This window comes from Corvus moneduloides, chromosome 1 (genome assembly GCF_009650955.1).
Source record: "Corvus moneduloides isolate bCorMon1 chromosome 1, bCorMon1.pri, whole genome shotgun sequence".
Taxonomy (NCBI): domain Eukaryota; kingdom Metazoa; phylum Chordata; class Aves; order Passeriformes; family Corvidae; genus Corvus; species Corvus moneduloides.
Genome location: NC_045476.1, coordinates 83,137,418 through 83,157,569, shown reverse-complemented (window position 1 = coordinate 83,157,569; position 20,152 = coordinate 83,137,418). Strand labels below are relative to the sequence as shown.

Genomic DNA, 20,152 nt, shown 5'->3' with positions numbered 1-20,152 from the left:
ACTGTAAAATGGTCGATCATAGCAGAAGAAAAGCCAGATAACAACTATGACTATGGATATGCTGTAATAACTGACTATGTAATCTTGTTTCTCTACAATATCTTGCAATAAGAAAATAAAACAATAGGAAAAATGAGTCTGTGTTTTTGATATCTACTAAAATTAACTGCTAAAGCATTTGAGATGATATATCTTGTTGAAGAATAGGTAAAAGGATATGGTAGATCTTTCTCTGAGTTAGGCAAATCAGTCAGGTGAATATCCCCAAAGTTATTTAATTAAAGAAATACTATTGGATTAGACTCTTATTTACCTTATTTCTTTGTGTTTGACTTTCTTGAGCTTCACAACCTATCTAGACACTTAGCAAATTAAAGTAATTCTTCCTTTTTTCACCTTTTTAGTTAGGGTGGGAACTACTTGGTAATATCAAAAGAGGGGTTAGGAGGGAGATTATGAGTAAACCAATTATAAGACTCAAACTAGCAAGGAGTTTAATTCTCGATCTGTCCATCCTACAAGTCAGAAGATTTTCAACAGATTAAGCAGGTCCCATCTCTGCAGCTACAACAACCACTTGGAAAGGATAACATCTGCCAGGTAACCGTCATGGGAAAAAAAAAAAAAAAAAATCAGGGTTTCTACCTGCTGAAGTCTTAACGTGATCCAAACCAGTTACTCCTTTATCTCCCTTTGGGTAAGATTCAATAAGCTGCATAAACTGTCCTAGTTTAACATCTGTCAGCAGCCACCACACAGCTGCTCACTCAGTCCCTCAGCCAGGAGGATTAGAAGAATAAAAATGAGAAAAATTGTGGGTTCAGATAAGAACAGTTTAGGAATTGAAATATTACTAAAATATCAATAATGTCAATAATAATAATATTGCTATGAAAAATAAAATAACCGAGAGAAATAAACCCCAAGAAAGACAAGTGATGCAAATGAAAATGATTGCACACCACCAATGAGTCAATGCCCAGCCAGTCCCCAAGCAGCAGCTCCCAGCCTTCCCCCTAATTTATTGTTCTGCATGACTTCATAAGTTATGGAACATTTCTTTGGTCCGTTGGGATCAGTCCTAGCTGTGTCCCCTCCCAGATTTTTGTTCATCCCCACCTATGTGCTGGTGGGGTGGTGTGAGAAGCAGAAAAGGCCTTGACTCTGTGTAACCACTGATCAGGGATCAATAAAATATCCCTGTGTTATCAATGCCGTTTCCAGCACAAATCCAAAAACACAGCCTTGTACTAGCAACTATGAAGAGAACTAACTCTGTCCCAGGCAAAACCAGTACAGAAGCCTAGAGTGGCCTTCTGGCTGTTTAGATGGAATCTTCACAAAGTTGAAAATTGGAATCTCAGTGCCATTACTTCAGAGGTTGCTTATATGAAGTTGCAGATGAAGAGGGGGAACAGAAACCAAATCACCTAAGCTAAACCCAAATATTCTGTGAATTAGTCATAAGAGCATTCTGACTGAATGTGAGAAATATATGTAGAAAATACATATATGGGAGCTGAACGTTGGTATTTCTTGAAGATATATGTCATCATATGGACAAGAACTATACTCTATAGACTACTAAGCAGCAAACAGATGAAAGCATTTCCCCTCCAATAAAGTGACTTTAGCTTGCTTTTGTTAAATTCTATTACAAAAGCCCCCAAACCCTATCATTTCACGTCAAATATTTTGCTTGTTATAAAGTTACTAATAATTTGACTTTATTTAGTTTGATTAAAGCTATGATTTTTGTATTTGACTGCCAAAGCCACTTCCTCTCCCTATTCAATTGTTCTTGGCAGAAATGTATTTTCTATACTAGTTAAGAGATCAATTCTTATGTTAATTGTGCCTATAGATTGATACCATTCATGTATCTGGACTACTCTATTGAGTTTTAACTGGCATAAAACCAAAGTGAGATGAAAATGATGTCCCCTATCTTTGAGTGCGATTGCCCTTGTAAGCACATTCATAGGAAGGTTGCCACAAAGATATATTACAGCACAAAAAATGTGTGATATATTCTGTCAGTACCCAGTAAACATATTTATGAAGTGCCTAATGTTGGAGTGGAGTCTAATTATGTCTGGCATTTCTAAGACTTACAATAATAAAAGTATTATAGCTTCACAGATATGTTTTAATAATTGGCTTTCTAGCATATAAAAAAGTGATGACTTTAGAGGGTTTGGCAACATAACAACATCAGATGCTACATATTTCCAAAAACAGTGTACCTCTACAATGCTGAGGCTGATAGAAAAACTAATGCAGAAGATCAGTGTAAAAATATTCTGAGTGCAAAATAATAAAATGGTTCTGTAAACATCTATTTATATATATTTTGTCAGCTTTGTCATCATTAGCAATACTTACAGGAGATCATTTATGACTGAGCCATCACCCTTTACCTGGGAAATAATCACTTCTAATTCACAAACATGCATAAGTATATAAGGGAAATAATTGTTTAAAAAAAAAAAAAAAAAAGAGCAAAAACTTTCATTATAAAATGCAAATCCATCAGTAAATGCACAAGTCTCCATGGTTCATTGAACTCTTGAAAGTTTATTCAGGTAAAATGAAATTTCACTCCAGGTTAATAATTAATGTTTATTTTGCTGAGATTCAAATCCAGGCCAGTACTACTCTGTAAATACATAATGCAGCTCTACAGTTTAATCATCATTTAAAAGAAAGAAACAAACTGTTTCAGAATAGAACAAAGATTCCTTTGCAAAGATGGTCAGACGATGACATAGTGTCATCAATTCCATTTTTATTCTGTCTTCTGTCTTGTTTGGCTCAGAAAAGCCCTATGGTGAATCTATACCTACTTTGTCAATGATCTAGAATCTTTATTTTTGATAAATTACAAACATTTTCATTTCTGCTAGGAATCTGTCAATGTCAATGCTAAAGCATGGACAACCAGGAAACAATCCTTCATTCTACTGTCCTTCTACACTTTTTGAATAAATAGATGAAATGGGGGGAAGGAGAGAAAGACAAATAAATCAAAACTTTCCAACACATTAGCAATACACGAAAAGGAAGAATTGACAAATCTGAGGCTGCGGCTCAAATATATTTATAATTTTGTATGCAACACGAGATATTGAAATGCATTTGAGCACCATTTTAATGTGCTCTGTAACATTATTTTCTTAATCCTTAGGATATTTCTGTTTTTCCGAACCTGTCAAGAATTCTATCAATTACTTCAAATTGCAAGCATGCTTTAGTTAAGATCTCATTATTAAAAGACTTTCTGCCATTGGTCAGAACCTGATTATAAGAAATTTGAAACAATTTATTATAGTTTCTTGTGTTAGAAGAACTCTAAAAATACAATAATTTACAAAACTAACTCGAAGATAGAAATTTTGAAGTGGGTTCTTGCAGACATTTGTTTGTGTATTGTTTATACAATGGTGCAATTGCTTAATGTGAACTTGGTGTACAACTTTAGACACTTAAAATTGAAAATATGGATCTCCTCTTGCCAATTTTTGCAGCTTCTATAAAGTAGATTTAAATGACTCTGTCTCCATCAACATAGTATTAAAAATTATTTAATCCCCAATATTCCTTTCCATAGTAGATTGTGGAAATCCATAGTCCAAATTTTAGATTTTCACTCTTCTGAAAGGTTAATAGATTTGTTCTAACAGCACTGAATTATGTAATTTCAGAGGATGATACAATCCTCAGGAAAAAATGACAGACAGCAGTTGTGCCCAACAGGTTTCTAGCTACTAATCTTGTGAATTTTAGCTGGTAGTCCCAGAGAAAACAGGACTGAGAGATAACCCATCAGTCTTCTGAACTGTGAGAACATCAGCTCAGACCTCTCAGTATTCTGGAATCACCTACTTTATTCTGGGCTTTCTCCAATGCTCAGTAATAAATAACTCTTATGCTTGGTAATTTATCTCTTTTCACAACTCATTTTGAGTTGTTCTCACCCTACCTGCATTAGCTGCTAGGGCTATGACTGTTTACTGATCATCGATGAACTAAAAAAAAACCAAACCTTAATGGATTTTAAAATATTAGAAATACTAATGCTAGGGCTTCTATTTTGATAGTTTTCTTTGTTTTGCCCACCATTACTGCATAAGAATATAAGGTCACTAGAGCAACTGAGGCAGGCTCTAGTTAGACTGGCAACAACAGCTTTTCTAACTAGAAAGTAGAGCCATCTACAAATAACTTCAGCCAAAGTAAACCTCATTTGTGTTTTGTTGTTCAGAACCAGATGTGTTTCATGAAGACTCACCAAATATCAAAGCTGTGTATGAATAGATGTATGTTTCTCATCAAGAAACCTTTCACTCAAGTAAAACCCTCTACTTGCCAGTCAATATGGAAGTGCTCCCAAACTAACTCAGTGATTAAACTAGAGATGGCAAAAACAGCCAGGAGACATTTTGTGTACAGTTTCTAAAAAAAGATTAAATAATATTTGTGCCTCGCTTTCATCTTTAAAAATCCTCATGTCTCTTGTGTACGATTGTTCATTTCCCAAATTCAAGACCAATGAATTGAATAATTTTATTGCCTGCTGTGAATTTCAGCAATTACGGCCAAGCACAGACAACAGATGAGGTGGTGCAGGAGGAAATACAGGGCTCATATTAGTGACACTTACTACTGCAGTTGTATCTCTCTTGTCTAGAGAAATAAATGCAAATCTTATTGGTGAAAATAATTTTCCTTTTAGATTATTTCCTACCTTTCTAAATTTCAAATTAAAAGGACAAGAAAATAATGTTTTAGAAAAGAGACAGGTTTTGTCATCTGTGTAACACTCACACTCAGCGACATAATTATTGGACACTTTTTCTCACTGATCCTTTTTTTCTTCCCATGTGGTACACGTCGATCTTTATTAACTGGTGTGAATATATTTTCATATTGTCATTCACAAAAGTATCTGCTTTAATTTTATAAATTAAAGGCAAATATTATTTGTCTCTGTTTTGTTGTTCATACATACATACATACATGCCAAATGTCACAGATTCCCAGAAAATACAGGAAATAGACAAATTTAAATGTCAAATGCAAAATTTCATCAATCCTTGTAAGCTTACAATTTCAAAACTCCTTTTTTTTTTTAATTAAAATGTCCATAAAGAGTCATAAGCCATTTTCAGTTAGCACTGATTTAACTTAGAATAGAAACCATTTCATCTTACAATGTTTCACCCTTAACACCCTGCTTTGAATTATTTCAATAACGAAATGAATATTAATTAAAATAAAGCACATATTTTCATAAACTATTGCAGTCAAAATCCTCATTCTTTAGAAAAGGCAGTGGTTACTTTTTCTTTTGTGTTTGCAATTTAAGCAAGGTTTCTCCTTTATTTTTGTCTGAGCTCCTTCCATGCTACAGTAAAAATGCAACTGTATAGTGGCGAGGTGGTTTATGATTTGTATAACTTACCTCAAGACATGTAATGAGCAGCTTGTTTATTGCATACATTGCATATTTTATTTTTTTATAATAAACATAAATTTGTCTAGTTATTTCAGTCTGCAAAACTGTGGTTTAGATAGGAAATCAATAATGTCTTTTTGAGGTTAAGCTCAGTGAAACAAAGTGCTGAAATAGTCCTGATGAAATTGCACCTTAGCTGAACTCACAAAGAACAGCATTATGGCAAGAAGATAATGTCATACCTGCAGTATTATAGATTACAGCCAATCAATCAGACATATTGTAATTGCTAAGGGCACTGTCCTACTGTACTAAAAAAATACCTTCAGGTCTCAAAGTAGAAAGATTGACACATTTAGTCTGGAGCAACCTAAATCAAATATTTCCCTGAGATTAGTGAATTAACCTTACTAGAGGACACAACCCAGAGAAACATATTTTGTCCTGGTATAAATGGAGTGCTGGGCCAAAGACTAAGCTGGAAGGAAGGCTTATATTCTGAAGAGAAAAAAACACGGACGGAGCTACTGCTTTGGTGGAAATAAACGTGTTTCCCTCCATGCAACTTCTGATCTGTGGTCATGTGTGACCCACTGTGTGGTTCCTCTAATAGCAGAATCACAGAGACAGAGAATAGTTGAGGTTGGATGGGACTTCTGGAGTTCATTTGGTCCAAACCCCCGGCTCAGTCAGGGTCAGCTACAAAATGTAGCTGCAGTTACATGGACAAAACAGATTTTTTCTACAGATGGAGACTTCACAACCTCTCTGGGTAACCTGTTCCAACGGCCTGGCCATTCTGCAAGTTTTTGATCCACCATACTGTCCACTGAACTTCACCAGTTTCTCTAAGAGGTTGTTTTAGAGCCAATGTGAAAAGCTGTTTCAAAGTCAAGGTAAATTACATCCACTATGCTCCCCTCACCCACCAAGCCAGTTGCCTCATTATAGGAAGCTACCAGGTTGGTGAAGCATGACTTCTCCTTTGTAAATCCATACTGACTTCTCTCAGCCACCGTCTTGTCCTTCATGTTTTTGGAAATGGTTTTTGGGCTTCCAGGGCATTATTATTTTCCTGAGGACTTAAGTGAGGTTGATGCCTCAGGCCCCATTGATTAGTGTATCTACCGACCCCTAAAGTGCTCCCGACCTGGTCCTCCTTCACTGAGGGCAAATCTTCTTTGCTCTGCACATTAGCAGCAGGTACTTCCTCTTTTCCTGGAATTTCAAAGCCTCACCCACAGGCACTACGACCAAGCCTCTTCATGAAGATAGCTTTTGTTGTTTACACTAAGCCAGTAAGTGAGCCAAAATAAACCCTCTCATTTTTCAAACCCTCTTCACTTCCCTCTAGGAAAGGAGTCTTTGAGAGTGCCAAGGACTTTTAGACAAGATTATTGTTCATTTTTCAATTAAATTCCCAATTTCTTCTTTATAAATGAATTAGTCTCTTCCTATTACTATGAGTTATCACATTTGGTATTATGGAAGTCCAAAATAGATCTATATTCTGTGCTCCTAAATAAAGTATTTTGATTTTTCAGAAACAGTATAGACTTCAAATGCCTGGTGAAATCTTTAGAATGCTTTCAAGAAACAAGTTATGCTCTTAAGAATTGCAAACAAATAACAATAAGCATGCAGATACTTAATAGATATTAAGTACACTAAATAAAAGCTATTGGAAGGACAGCATTTTAATGTAATGGACAAAATTGTTTCCTAACTTATGATACCTGAAATATTTATATATATTTTTTTTCCATTTAAAGATCTAAATTTTAATGGTTTGGGGTCACACTTTATCATAAACATAATGAACAAATTTTTAGTTTTTTAATGAATAAATCCTGTTCAGTGACAGAATTGTTACCTGGAAAATTTTCGTATGTAAGTAGAGAGAGCTCATTTTGCACAGTGAGATTTAAAAAATATATCTTTAAATTAATTCCTTTATATGTCTAATACTCTTTAAAAATTTACTCAGCTTCCTATATTTCTCTAATAGAGATGGTAAAATTATTTCTCATCATTTTATGACAGATCATTCAGACATATAAAGTGAACAATTAATTCACCATAAAATCAAGTATTTGGTTTGCTGAGTGTCGTAAGGTGTTAAAAGCAATTAATGATATAAAAGACAGTAAAACCTTATTGCTTAGGAAAATTCCAACTGAAATGCTTTTATGACTTACCTCACTTTAGCTAAAACTTTCTCTGATGTTAGAGCTTTTGAAATTCCTGGGAGGGTTTTATCCCCAGGAAGAGACTTATTTTCCATTTCAAAAAGAACTAGAACAATTCTTTGGTTTTACCCCTTTTGATACACATACAGATTTTTATATGGTTTGTGGCATTAAAGAGCTTTTAAACCCAAACCCTGCAACTTAGAAACTGAATAAAGTTGCACTTTTTAGATTATATCAACCATTTTTTGCTTTACGACTCCTTTGGTTTAGCAGATAACGCATAATGCAGCAAACTCCTGTGACTGAGAGTTTTCCATTGATTCACCACTTGCAACTCTGTTCTGTTTCTCAGCATCTGCTAAGCCACCAGATATATTTCCATTTCTATTTACCTGCCACCTTCATTCAGATACAAAGATAGAATTTCATGTGAGGACCAAAGGAAGAGAGAGACCAGACAGACATACCTCTCACCTGATGTGTGAGAAAGAGAATCTCTGTTGAGCAGTTCAAAACTTGGACTGGCACTAAGGTCACTCACTTGAGACCCATAACTATAGTTTGATAATGCTGAAGAAGGGGACTATCCTTGTACTTTTGTATGAGTAAATATCAGGAGGTTTCTGCTGAACTTATTTGCTTAATAATGGAAGGCGCAGAAACAAATTCATTGTCCTCAAAGGAAATGAAAAGAAAAAAACAAGGTTCCAAGATTCAGGTTTGTCATTAGCACAGAATGAGCCACTAATTCTCTAGGATACATACCCCCAAAACCAGAAAGTATTATGCCTTCTGAAGGCAAAGAAGGCTTTTACTCAGCTCAGTAAAAAAGGCTGTAGTTCCCTGTTACCTGTGTTAGCCATCATTATGGTATTCAAGCATCGCTAATTATAATTAAATATTTAACTAGTTAGCATCTGGGGCAGTAGTTGGCAGCCTGGCTGGGCAGCAGCAGACAATCAGAGCAGAAAGAATTGTTGTGATTATTTCTTAATAAGGTAGCTAAAATGGCTCTCAGCTAATCAATGAAAAAGACTGACTTAGCCCTTGTTCAGAAACAAGATGAATAATAGTTATGCAAATAAGAATTTTCAGACAGGTTACAGAGACTTTAATATTTTACTATTTTACTGAGAAATAATCATACCACAGTTATGTAAGAAAACCTGCAGATGAGGTGCAGGGAATTGCTAATTGCCCCGTAAATACACAGATGAGTGTCAGCAACTGTGCAACCTTCCAGTTGTCATACTGGCTCAAGTTATAAAAATTAAGAACAAAATACTGCACCAGCATTCCAGCATGTCAACACATAGATCAAGTCACCCCTTTATTGTTCACTAATTAATCACCTTCCCTATCTCCCTCTTTTTGCTGTTCTTTCTCTTCATGAATTTTAGAACCAGTATTTAGAAGAGGGCAAAGGGATGAGAGAGGAGATGAGACTGTCTTTGTTATTAAAATGCAACAGCATTTTAACACAAGACATTAAGTTTGTAGTTAGACACATGAATTAAAGAGGTCTACTTCAGAGGTCATGTGCAGAGTACTTTGGAAAATTAGGGCAAGCTTTTAGATACATATTAGCCTAGAATATATCTTTTCATGATCAGTTTGTATAGGAAGCTGGACTATATGCCATGTTAAAACTCAGAATTTGTTTGCTTGTGTGAGTAACAGAAAAAAATACAGTATCCTTGATGATTTAGTTCATGCTTCCTGTTTGATGGGATCTTTGAAACAGAGAGACAAAATTGTGACTGATCTGATTTTGAAGAACACTATCTTTTTCAAGTATTTGCAGCAAATCTAAGACTTTTTTTTTAATTGACTTTCAGAGTTGATGTGCCTTTCAGTCTATGGGAGGTAAAAGAGTTTTACCTCCCAGACATCCCTTTTGTTCTGCAAAGATTAAGCATTCCACTACCTAAAGAAAAAAAAAAAAAAGGAAAAAAAAATGGAAAGTAATTTTTTCTCAGAGCAAAGCTGAACCCAAGTATTACAATTTCTCCTAACCAGCTCTTATTGATTTCTTTTTTTCTTCTTAGGAAATCAAGGCAAAACTCTCTGGTCTCTAATTTTCTCCAATTTATTTCAAAAATAATAATAATATAATTTTCAGTCATTCTTATGATACCAAAACAAATCATTCATGACAACTACATTTGCTTTGGTCTTCAGGCCAAAAAATTCAGGACAACAAATATCCCTTTATTTTGTATTCTTTCTATGTGTGTATGTATGCATAAGTAGTAAGACACACAGAAATATGTTTACATACACCAAAGAAAAATGAAAGTGTATTCCTCATAGGCATGCCTAAGAGTGGTGAATTGTCAGAAAAACACCAAATATATTTGCTACTGAATAATGTAAATTACACTTCCCAATACAGTGTAAAAATCCTTTCTATACTTAGTTTACCTAAAGAAAAAGCATTTCTGAAGGACACTGCCAAGAATATGACTTCCTCGGATGTTTTAAAGGTGCACTTTCCCTTCCCATATCGTATGGGCTCCAACAAAGATGCTCAGCAATAGAGTTACTGTTTGCCAGTGAAAAAAATTAACTTGGTATATCTTCCACTTTCAACAAAGGGCAGTGGTCCAGTGCTTAGAAGCAAAAATAAGAAAATTAGATATATTCCTCCACTGAAAAAAAAAAAAACCAACGCCAAATGTAATCCCAAAGAGTATAATCTCCCTGTACAAAACTCAATTGCATTTTCCATTATTTTGACTGTGTACCAGTGACATTTATTTTTCAAATTGAAAGCACTTACTACAGCACTTTTACATTCCATACTTTATTTTAAAATTTTCTCTTGTCAAAACTGGAACTATAGATTTAATTTTGACAAAAGAAATAAAATTAATCCTATTTGTGTCCCAAAAGATTCTTGCTGTTACAGAGGGCAGTACGGGAGGAATAACGTGGTGAAAATTTAAGACTGAATGGATAAATTGCAAACACAATAGATGCTAGAATACATTTTGCTTTCTTTCAAAGCAAGGGATTAATAAAATAAATAGTCCTTGTTTACCAAATTCTTACTGCAGCACTCAAAAAGTACAGCCCAACTAAGAAGGCCAGAAAACTTTCTAGCTGTGAAAAATAGAATTGGACACTTACTGAGATTTAAAGAAGATGAGATATTGCAAAAGAAAACATTACAGAAGCTGAAAAGACAAGTAACTATTTTAAATGTCTAATCTTTTCTTCTGTGAAATTTTCTAATACTGCTTTAGTTTTCCTTTTTTAGTTAATAGGAAACAGAGGCAAAATAAAAAAGGCATGCATAAACTAGAAAAATAATGGAATTAGATTTACATTAGGGTTATATGAAGCAGGAAACTTTGTAAGATGGGAAACTCTTTCTTTTTTAAACTTTTAGATCTGAATTGTCTTTCCATTGTTTAATGAAAGGTAAATATGACTGACAACTTATGTGAAAAACTTCAATCAGAAATGGTATAGTTGGCTAAACTAAGTTTAATCATGTAAAGCTAAAGAAAAACTTTTTTAGAAATGAGGAAATATTTTTGAAAACCCATTTTCATTTCAGAATTTTTCAAAGTATTTTCAGACATAAAATACCATTTAGAATCAAAACATTTTTAAATTAAAATTGTCAATAATGAACAAAGTCTATTGACCTCAAAATTAAAAAACTAAAAATAAAATTCATTTCATATACTATTTTGAAATGTCATATTCTCTTTGTAAATTTCACTTTATTTATAAATAAACAAACAAATTGAAACACAGATTCCTTCCCTTTTAGAATTAGCAGCTTTTTAGATAAATTCTAATTTAAAATCAAGAACAATTGTAAAAAAAATGTTTGTTTAGAAAAAAAATTTTAAGCAGAAAAGGAAAAAAAAAGCCTGTTTTCCATACAATCAATCATTCTAAGGTAAGTCCTCTCACAAACACAGTACGTTGCAGTGTTGTATAGCAATTGTTTTCCATTGTCTTTTAATAACAGAAACACTGCAAATCTTTATGAACAAAAACACCAACAACAAAAACAAAAGATTTAAAAAAAATTACAGCAGTAGCCCTGTATCCTGAAACCACTGCTATCATAAATTAAATGGAGTACTTTCCAGTTGTAGATATCAGTTGTGGGAGGTAAAAGCAGAAGAGAAAAAGAGAAGATTGCAAGATGCCATTCTATAAAGCAGAGACAGAAAACTATAAAAGTGATTTTCAATACAGACCACAACCCAGAAGTCTGCCCAAATGGTTTACCATGTCATATTAGCAGAGAGGTAAAATCTATGTCCCCATGATGGGCAATGACCTTATGAGCTGGAGACTGCAGAAATACAGCAGCTACAAGCAGAGGAGACTCAGCCACAGAAGGAGCTATGCAAAGGAGGCCACGGTATTCCTGGAACGCAGCAGGAAGAGCGAGGACTCAGGTAAAAATTTTTACTCATGTTCATGATTGAATATTATAACACAGCAGTTCTAAATAATTCTCTCCATAAAATGACAGTTTAATTCTATAAAATCAGCATAATTTTCATCTATCAAATGTAAGTTGTGACAAGAAAGACTTATTTGCATGAATTTCCATCCTTCTGTCAACACAAAATTTCCTGGCAGGCCTGTACTCCTGCACCTGCTCAAGCTCTCAAGCCTTGCAAACCAACCTCCATGGGGCCTGTGAGCTTGGCTTTCCTTTCTTCAGCCACTTTTGTCACTTGTGTTCTCCTCCCGCCTTTCCCTATTACATACAGCAGCAGAAAGGCCTTGCTTTGAGTCGAAGACCAAAAAATCAGCTAAAATTTCTCTCTCACCAAATCACTGCTCCCCAAACTCTGGTGCCTCTGATTTAAGATAGGGAAATAATAAAGATAATCATGTTAAAGAGATTACATTTAATTCTGTAAGAAAAAAAAATAGTGAAAAATGCTTAACAGATTTCAATCTTTATTGCATTTAACTTTGGGGGTTTGGGTTTGGTTTTTTTAAATAAATACTTTATACTATTTTGTCTCACAGGCTCTATCTTAAGACCTACGTTCTTTAATATCTTCGTCAATGACATAGACAGTGAGATCAAATGCACCCTCAGCCAGTTTGCAGAGGAAGTGAAGCTGAGTCATGCAGCTGACATACCTGAAGGATGGGATGCCATCCAGAGGGACCTGACCAAACCTGAGAAATGAGATGACAAGTAACTCATGAGGCTCTACAAGACCAAGTGCAGGGTCCTGCACCCGGGTCAGGGCAATCCCAGACGTGATTGAAAAATAACTGATTGAAAGCAGGCCTTCAGGGAAGGACTTAGAGGTTCTTGTGGACAAAAAGCTGGACATGAGCCAAGAGCGTGTGCTTGCAGCCCAGAAAGCCAATCATATCCTGCATTGTGGCCAGCAAGGCAAGGGAGAGGATTCCGCCCCCTGATCTGTGCTGGTGAGACCACACCTGAATGCTGCCTCCAGCTCTGGGATCCCCAGCACAAGGAGGGCATAGACCTGTTGGAGTGAGTGGAGGAGGAGGCCATGACGATGATCAGAAGGCTGGGGCATCTCTCCTATGAAGACAGGCTGAGAGAGATGGAGCTGTTAAGCCTGGAGAAGAGAAGGCTCCAAAGGCACCCTTTTAGTCGCTCTTCAGTACTTAAAGGGAATTTATAGGAAACATCTAGAGCAACTTTTTACATTAGCAGACCAGGCAATTAGACTTAGATTGGATGTTAGAAAGAATTTATTTACTCAAAGGGTGGTGAGGCACAGGAAGAGGTTGCCCAGAGAAGTTGTGTATGCCCCATTCCTGGAATGGTTCAAGGCCAGGTTGGACAGGTTGGTCCAGTGGTGTATGGCAAGGGCTGGGAATTAGATGATCTTTAGTGTCCCTTCCAACCCAAAATATTCTGTGAGTCTATGATCCTGTGAGTCTATGAATAGTTTTGAAAGAAGGGAAAGAACAGAGATTTTATATTAAAATAATCAAATCAAATGTCTGAAAATATTTTAAAGTCCATTATGCCTATTCATATATATTTTCAATTGTTCTTTAGAATAAGGTGATGCAGTCAGATTTTAACTGAGTTAGTAGATTGCTTTCCATTTCCATCAAGAGAAAATCCACCAATCCACAATATCTCAGATCCCATGACATCCTTATATGTTCCATTTTATTCAATTAAACATTATCTGCTTGCAGATAAGATCTCTGTTAAGATAAGGATCTGGTTGCCCATTTCAAGCTGAAAGATTTTACATTAGGATGAATAAAGGAGACTGTTGCAGAGCATAGTACATCCTTAACTATATTTCTTTCCCAACAGACTTACATGACCAAATAATTTTGGTAGAGGGTTGGAGTTTTGCTTGTTTGGTTGGTTGGTTTGGTTTCACTGTGTTTTGTTTTGTTTTTTTTTTTTTAATCACAAAAGTAGTAACACCCTTGTAAGAATGTGTAGCATTTCACAGCTGCATAAATTACAGGTTACTAAGCAAGGTCTGCTCTTGGCCTCATTTAGTTTTCACAAACTGAAGCTTGGCAGGATACTCACACATCATCTTTATTCAATAGACAAAGACAGGCTTCTTGAGCACTGTCTAGGCTGAAAAGCAGGATCACTTACCCTGACGTTGCTTACACTCACTCATTCTGATTACAACAATGGAGCAGATTTGCCCTCTTGAATAGAAACAGCTTAAACAATTTCTTCACCATTTCAGTTTCACTTACCCAATAGAGTCCAAGGTTAAAGCTGTGATTTGACATTATTATACTGACACTAAGGGGTTTTTTTTGCTGTCTACACAAACATGCATAAAATTATAGTAACTATTCATACCTTCAAGTACTCATACCTAAACATTTTGCCAAATTAATATAAAATGATTATTGCTCTATAATACTGTTGGTACTCTGAATCGTTTAAGTCAGCCAGAAAAGAATTAAAAAGTGGTTTCTTCACAGTATGTCATCAGTGCTTTATTTATTTCTGAGGGCATGCTTTGGCATCTGTATGCCTACTGGGATTCTGAAATCTTCTGTAGGATCATTTACCTACAAAAAAGATTCACTTGGATACATACAGCCTGCCACCAAGCTGACAGCAGACTTTTAGTCAGTCACAATTCTCTCTCCATCTATCTCCAGATCTTTCAAAAGGGAAAATTCAACTCTTTAATGGGTTGTGTAAGAACAATAACTATTTTGAGACTCTGTATGAGATAGTCAGCTCTTTTGCTTAGGAGGAGGGGTATGTGGGGCTACCACATGTTACCCCAGAGAGCTGGTCTGAAAGGGCTGACCTTGTTTGTGCTGCTTTGCGATTCCATGAGCAGAAGCCTGACAGGAGACTTACCCATCACCATTTATAATCTGAGAAAGCCGGGCTCCTGCATGAGGAACAAGATTAAAGATGGTTACAGAGTTCCACATGAGTTATTAGCTGTTAGCCTGATGTAAACATGACTAACGGATAATGGAATTAGCTTGGCTGAGCAGAAATCACCCAGAGGATCTAAACACTTTCTCTTCCACCCTAAAATATTTCACAGAGGAAGAAGAAGGGTAAGGAAAGTCTCGCGTGTCACTTTAACAGCCTGGGTGGGTTATGACATTGCTTGAAACAGAATCCTCTCGAAGGAGGCAGATGTGCTTTTTGCCTTTGCACAGATAATTTGGAGCTCAGAAGAAAATAAAATTAATGCGTGGAACAAGACAAACAGATAGAAAATATTTATTTTGCTGTTTTGTCCTGGTGTATTGTCGCTTTTTGTTTTTGATACACCATTTAAGTCCATAGACAGCAACCAACTTGACACTTCATTGTTAAGAAAGCACAAAGTAACCTGAATTTGGGATGCAGCAAACTTTCCTGCAGGAGTTGACAAGCCATTTTCTCCTAAGCAGTGACCAGACCTTAAAAATAAAAAAAGGATAAAAGACTCTGTATTTCAAGTACATAGACACCTAGACAAGCACCAAAGACAAACAAGGAATGGTTGCAGATTTTTATCAATGTAACTGACACAAAAATCTGCTTAGGCTTATTAAAGAGCCTAGAAACATACAGCTGAAAAGTGTAGCATTCACACAGCCTGCAAGAATATCCCCCCCCCCCCCCCCCCCCAAATAAAAACCCCAAACCAAACCATGAGGATAAAAAAAAAAAAAAGGAAAGGAAAACTTCATGGAAAAGACCAGAGAGGACTGGGTGGTAGTAAAAAATCTAATTTTTTTTGCATCTACATAAGGCATGAAATCAATAACATGTCAGTTAATAATTTATTTCTCTGAGTCTTTTGGCTCCCTTTTATTTTGCTAAAGCTGATCAGGAAAAAAAAAGAGAAAAGAGGTGAAAGATTTGTGAACATGATGCTTGAAAAAGTTCAACAAATAATTTACCACTTCTCTTTCTACTTTTGTGGAATGTATTTTAGAGCAATGATATGGATGGCAAAACAAACTTTTGTGCTCACAGAACCTGCAGGCATTTTAAAATGGCATTTCAGAAGAAGAAAATGTGGCTTGCAGGGAAGAATTAAAAAAAAAAAAAGAATTGGTATACATCAGTTCCACCTGAAATGAACTCAAGTCCCTAATGTCCTGAAAAACTGATACTTGACTTTCCTCATTCTTATACTAGAAAGATTGAAAAACATTATACACACTGAGTGCTGCAAATTTCAGTAATGTTATCAAGAATTTGGGGAAAATTTCCTTCTAGGATATATTGCAGTTGCAAATCTGTGAGTGCTTCTTACAAAGCCTAAATTTCCTGTGACTCCTTTTTCTGCATATGGTCACTGTAGATAACATATTTTAGGACAGTCAGTGTTTCCTCTATTCAGAACAGCTGCAAAGCACAGTGGGATGTGAGCACACATTGCCCTGGGTAAATAGCATGACATTCCTTTGGTCATTATGAACCATTTTTCCTGGTGGTGCTTTTGGTTCTGATCATTTCTCTGTTCAAAAGCATATGTTCAGTCACTCCACAAAATTATTTTTCAGTTCAGAAGCTTAAACACTGGAAACAGTCTTTTCTGAGCTCTAGAGTCAACCAGGGGGAAGACAAGTAAAAGACAGAAGGGAAGGGAAGATGGAAGTGAGAAAAGGTAAACATGTTCTTCTAAAAACCCTTGTCAATAACAAGGTAACTAAAACCTCATTCTTTGACCTTCATATATGGTCTTTTGCATCCACTACAAGTATAATATAGGAGAATTTTTCCGCTATCTGTTTACAGTTGAGGCAACAAAAATTGGTAACACTCCATTCTGATTTGCATTGGAAGGAGATGCAGGTAACACTTTTTAATGTTTCACATGTTAAATTTGCTAACCTTTCTTTTCTGTGTGGTATAATGCATTTCCATGGATCTCCTCAAAATGCTGTTCTTTAAAAACAGGTTAACAACATTTTTCATACAATTTATTTTGGTAAATCTTCCATTAGAAAGGAAACAGTCTGTATCCCCTGCATCTAACACACTTAGTATGCACCTTCCGAAAATACTGGCACAAGTGAAATTCTACTTTAAGATTTATATGTTAATATATATCTTTCTATCCTTTTACTTAACTTTAATCCTGAATGTTTCGGGGAAATAAAAACAACAAAAAAACTGACACAGTTTTTAAAACCTTATTGCCAGAAAACCAAGAAAAATATATATTAAAAAGCAACAAAAATTGGTTCTCATTTTTTTCTGTCCTATTTGGGAAGAAAAACACAAATTACCTCACAAACAAAAACAACTTTGTGGAACTAAGAACTAATAAAGAGTTTATAATGTAGCAGTATAGTTATTAATAGCACAATTTGATGGTGGTGAACAAAAAGTACATAGAACCTCTTAAACATTAAAGAAAAAGTGTATTTACTACATAAAAAGTTGCTTTAATAATCTTCCAAAGACCAAAAAAACTAAGTAGTGATACAAATAATAATGAGTAGTATATATAGTAGGACTGTTCATTTATACATCCATATATACCATATAAATAAATGCTTCAGAGTATAGCACATGACTTTCTAGGCACTAATGAATAAAACATCTTGATAGATCCTCACAGAATATGAATACCAGTAACTGTATTTCACAAAGAGGGAATTGAACATAGAGAGAAGGGATCTGAAAAAATCCATCGAGGCAAGCAGACCTAAGATTTGAACTGAATCCAACCATGTGTCTTCAACATTGGCTTAGTCCTTCTTGGCTATAAGTGGTAGATTGAAACGCCAAACGTTTCTTATCTAAAAGGTTATGCCACTTTTAAATGCATTCTGAGAATACAAAATTTGTTTCATAGATTTCAGTGTTACTTAAAAGCTACATGACCTGGCACAGCAAGTGCTTTCCTCGGCTTCCAAGATTACTCTTTGAAGAGTGACTTGTCGATGCCTTCACATTGCAGCAAGTCACATGCACAGAGCATGCAACATGCATTTGATTTTATGGTCTATCACACATGTAAACTTGAAATGCCCACACTTAATCAAAAAGAGAGCATCTAAAACACAATCAGTTTTTTTAATATCCTAGAAGCTCCATGAGAGCACAAACCAATGAGCTTTTGATAAAGGAAAGCCATCCAGGGGAAAAAAAAAAAAAGAAAAATAAAACAAAAAGGAATAAAAAAAGCAAAGATATACTTCATTGCAATTTTTCAGGCTGATTTTAATCTATGAAAAATGTACACTAATTTATTTGTTGAGTTATAATTTGTGGCTGTTTTAAATTGTGTAGTGCTCAAAGGGAAGTTATTCTGTGTAAAAAAGATTAAGAAACTTGATTACTCAAGTGCAGTCTCATGAATACTATTGATCTCTTCTCTCCCCTACAGAGAGTGGTGACTGTTCTCTATAAAACCTTTGTTTATAACAATTACATCTTAATAGCACTGCATGCAATTTTCTGCTTTTGCTTAATATATGCTGGTCTTTTGCTCTACAACACCTTGCTGAAATGTCTCATTATTTTCAAGATGAATTGATTATATTTTTTAGTATTACTTATCCATGATATTAAGCGTCAGTCTGAATTTGACTTCTACACATTGATCAAAATTTGGTTTTCTTATTCAATCCACAAACTATCTACACTTTTACAGTGCTTAAGCTGACCTTATACTCTGCGTATTCTAACTACCAATAACATGTTATGATAATCACAGGAAGTATACACAGCTGAAAGGAAAAAAAAATATATATTTGTAGGCACCAAAGTAAGTTTCTTGGTTTTCACACCTGTTTTTTTGCTCTTTATGGTGCCTAATATATGGAGATGAAATGAAGACTCACATTTTTGGATGCTCCAAACCCTGCTGAAGATATAATTTTTAGGTTCCTCCTATTCTTATGTTCATAATATCTAAGCAGTAATCAGTTATCAACACATTTAAAAATCACCTTAACTGAATCCAAGCTAAAGTAAAATGCATATTCCCCCCTTTCAATTTTTTTTTTTTTTTTTCTCTCTTCAACTCTAATACTTTTAAATGTCCTCACTAGAGAAACTTGGTCTATTCAGGTAAGGTTAAACAAGAGTTTTCAGTGATCTCAAGAATGTTTCTCCTCCTCTCAAAACCAGATATAGCCAGCGTACTCTTGCAGGGAAGATGGCAGAAGCATTTATAATCCCGGACAGCACTTTCAGAGAGAACCTCTGCTTTACTGCCTCCACCAAAAATCATTACTTTTTGGCAAGATGTTACACTCCTGTAGCCATGTGCTCCCATCAAATCTCCCAATGCACTCAGGCAGTATCAGCCTTTCTCTTTGAAAATAACTGTATAGGGTACATACGGAGAAAATCAGCTGACTCTGCTTTTTGTGTAAAATAAGAGCTTTTTTGCTTCCTTAGATGTGTGTTTGTTATATCCTGGGCATGACTGACCAATTAACATTATTTTACTCAGTCAGATGGAACAGCCATCTCCTCTCTTCCCTTGGTGAACCACTGATATATTTTATTGTGATATACAATCAATAAACACTACTAATTTTGTATTTTTTCTTCTATATTAAAAAAAAAAAACAAACCTGACAAATGTTTTGATATTCTACAGATATGTACTTCATTACTATTATTAAGAAAAATCATGATGGTAATTAGTCATTCTCAGGTGACTGATCTTCAGTGTCCTTTTCTAAGCCACTGTCAACATCTTCTCATGACTCAAACTTTACAAAACCTGTACAGTGATAAGTGGACCACAATCTTTTGCCTCCATTTGCGCATGCTGCAGATCACTGTCATTTTATTTTTTCCATGAATTATGCTGATTACTGACTCCCACAGAAGCCTATTGGCAATTTTTAATTTTTACACAAGACCTTCAATAATTCACTGCACAAAGTCTTGAACTGAAAAGTCAAAATAGTTTTTAATCCCTATATTACTAAAAGGAAAAAATCATAGCAACAGAGGAGTGCATGCTGGTTTTGGCTGGGCTGAAGTGAATTTTCTCCATAGTAGCTAGTATGGGACTATGGCTTGGATTTGTGCTGGAAACAGTGG

The 20,152-nt window shown here is 35.2% G+C and overlaps 1 protein-coding gene across 2 annotated transcripts in view; it reads right to left on the bottom strand.

The window, feature by feature from the left end:
- LOC116447857 (cadherin-12) overlaps positions 1-20,152 on the bottom strand; it is a 432,700-nt gene that overhangs the window by 165,757 nt on the left and 246,791 nt on the right. The gene's annotated exons all lie outside the window — the stretch shown is intronic.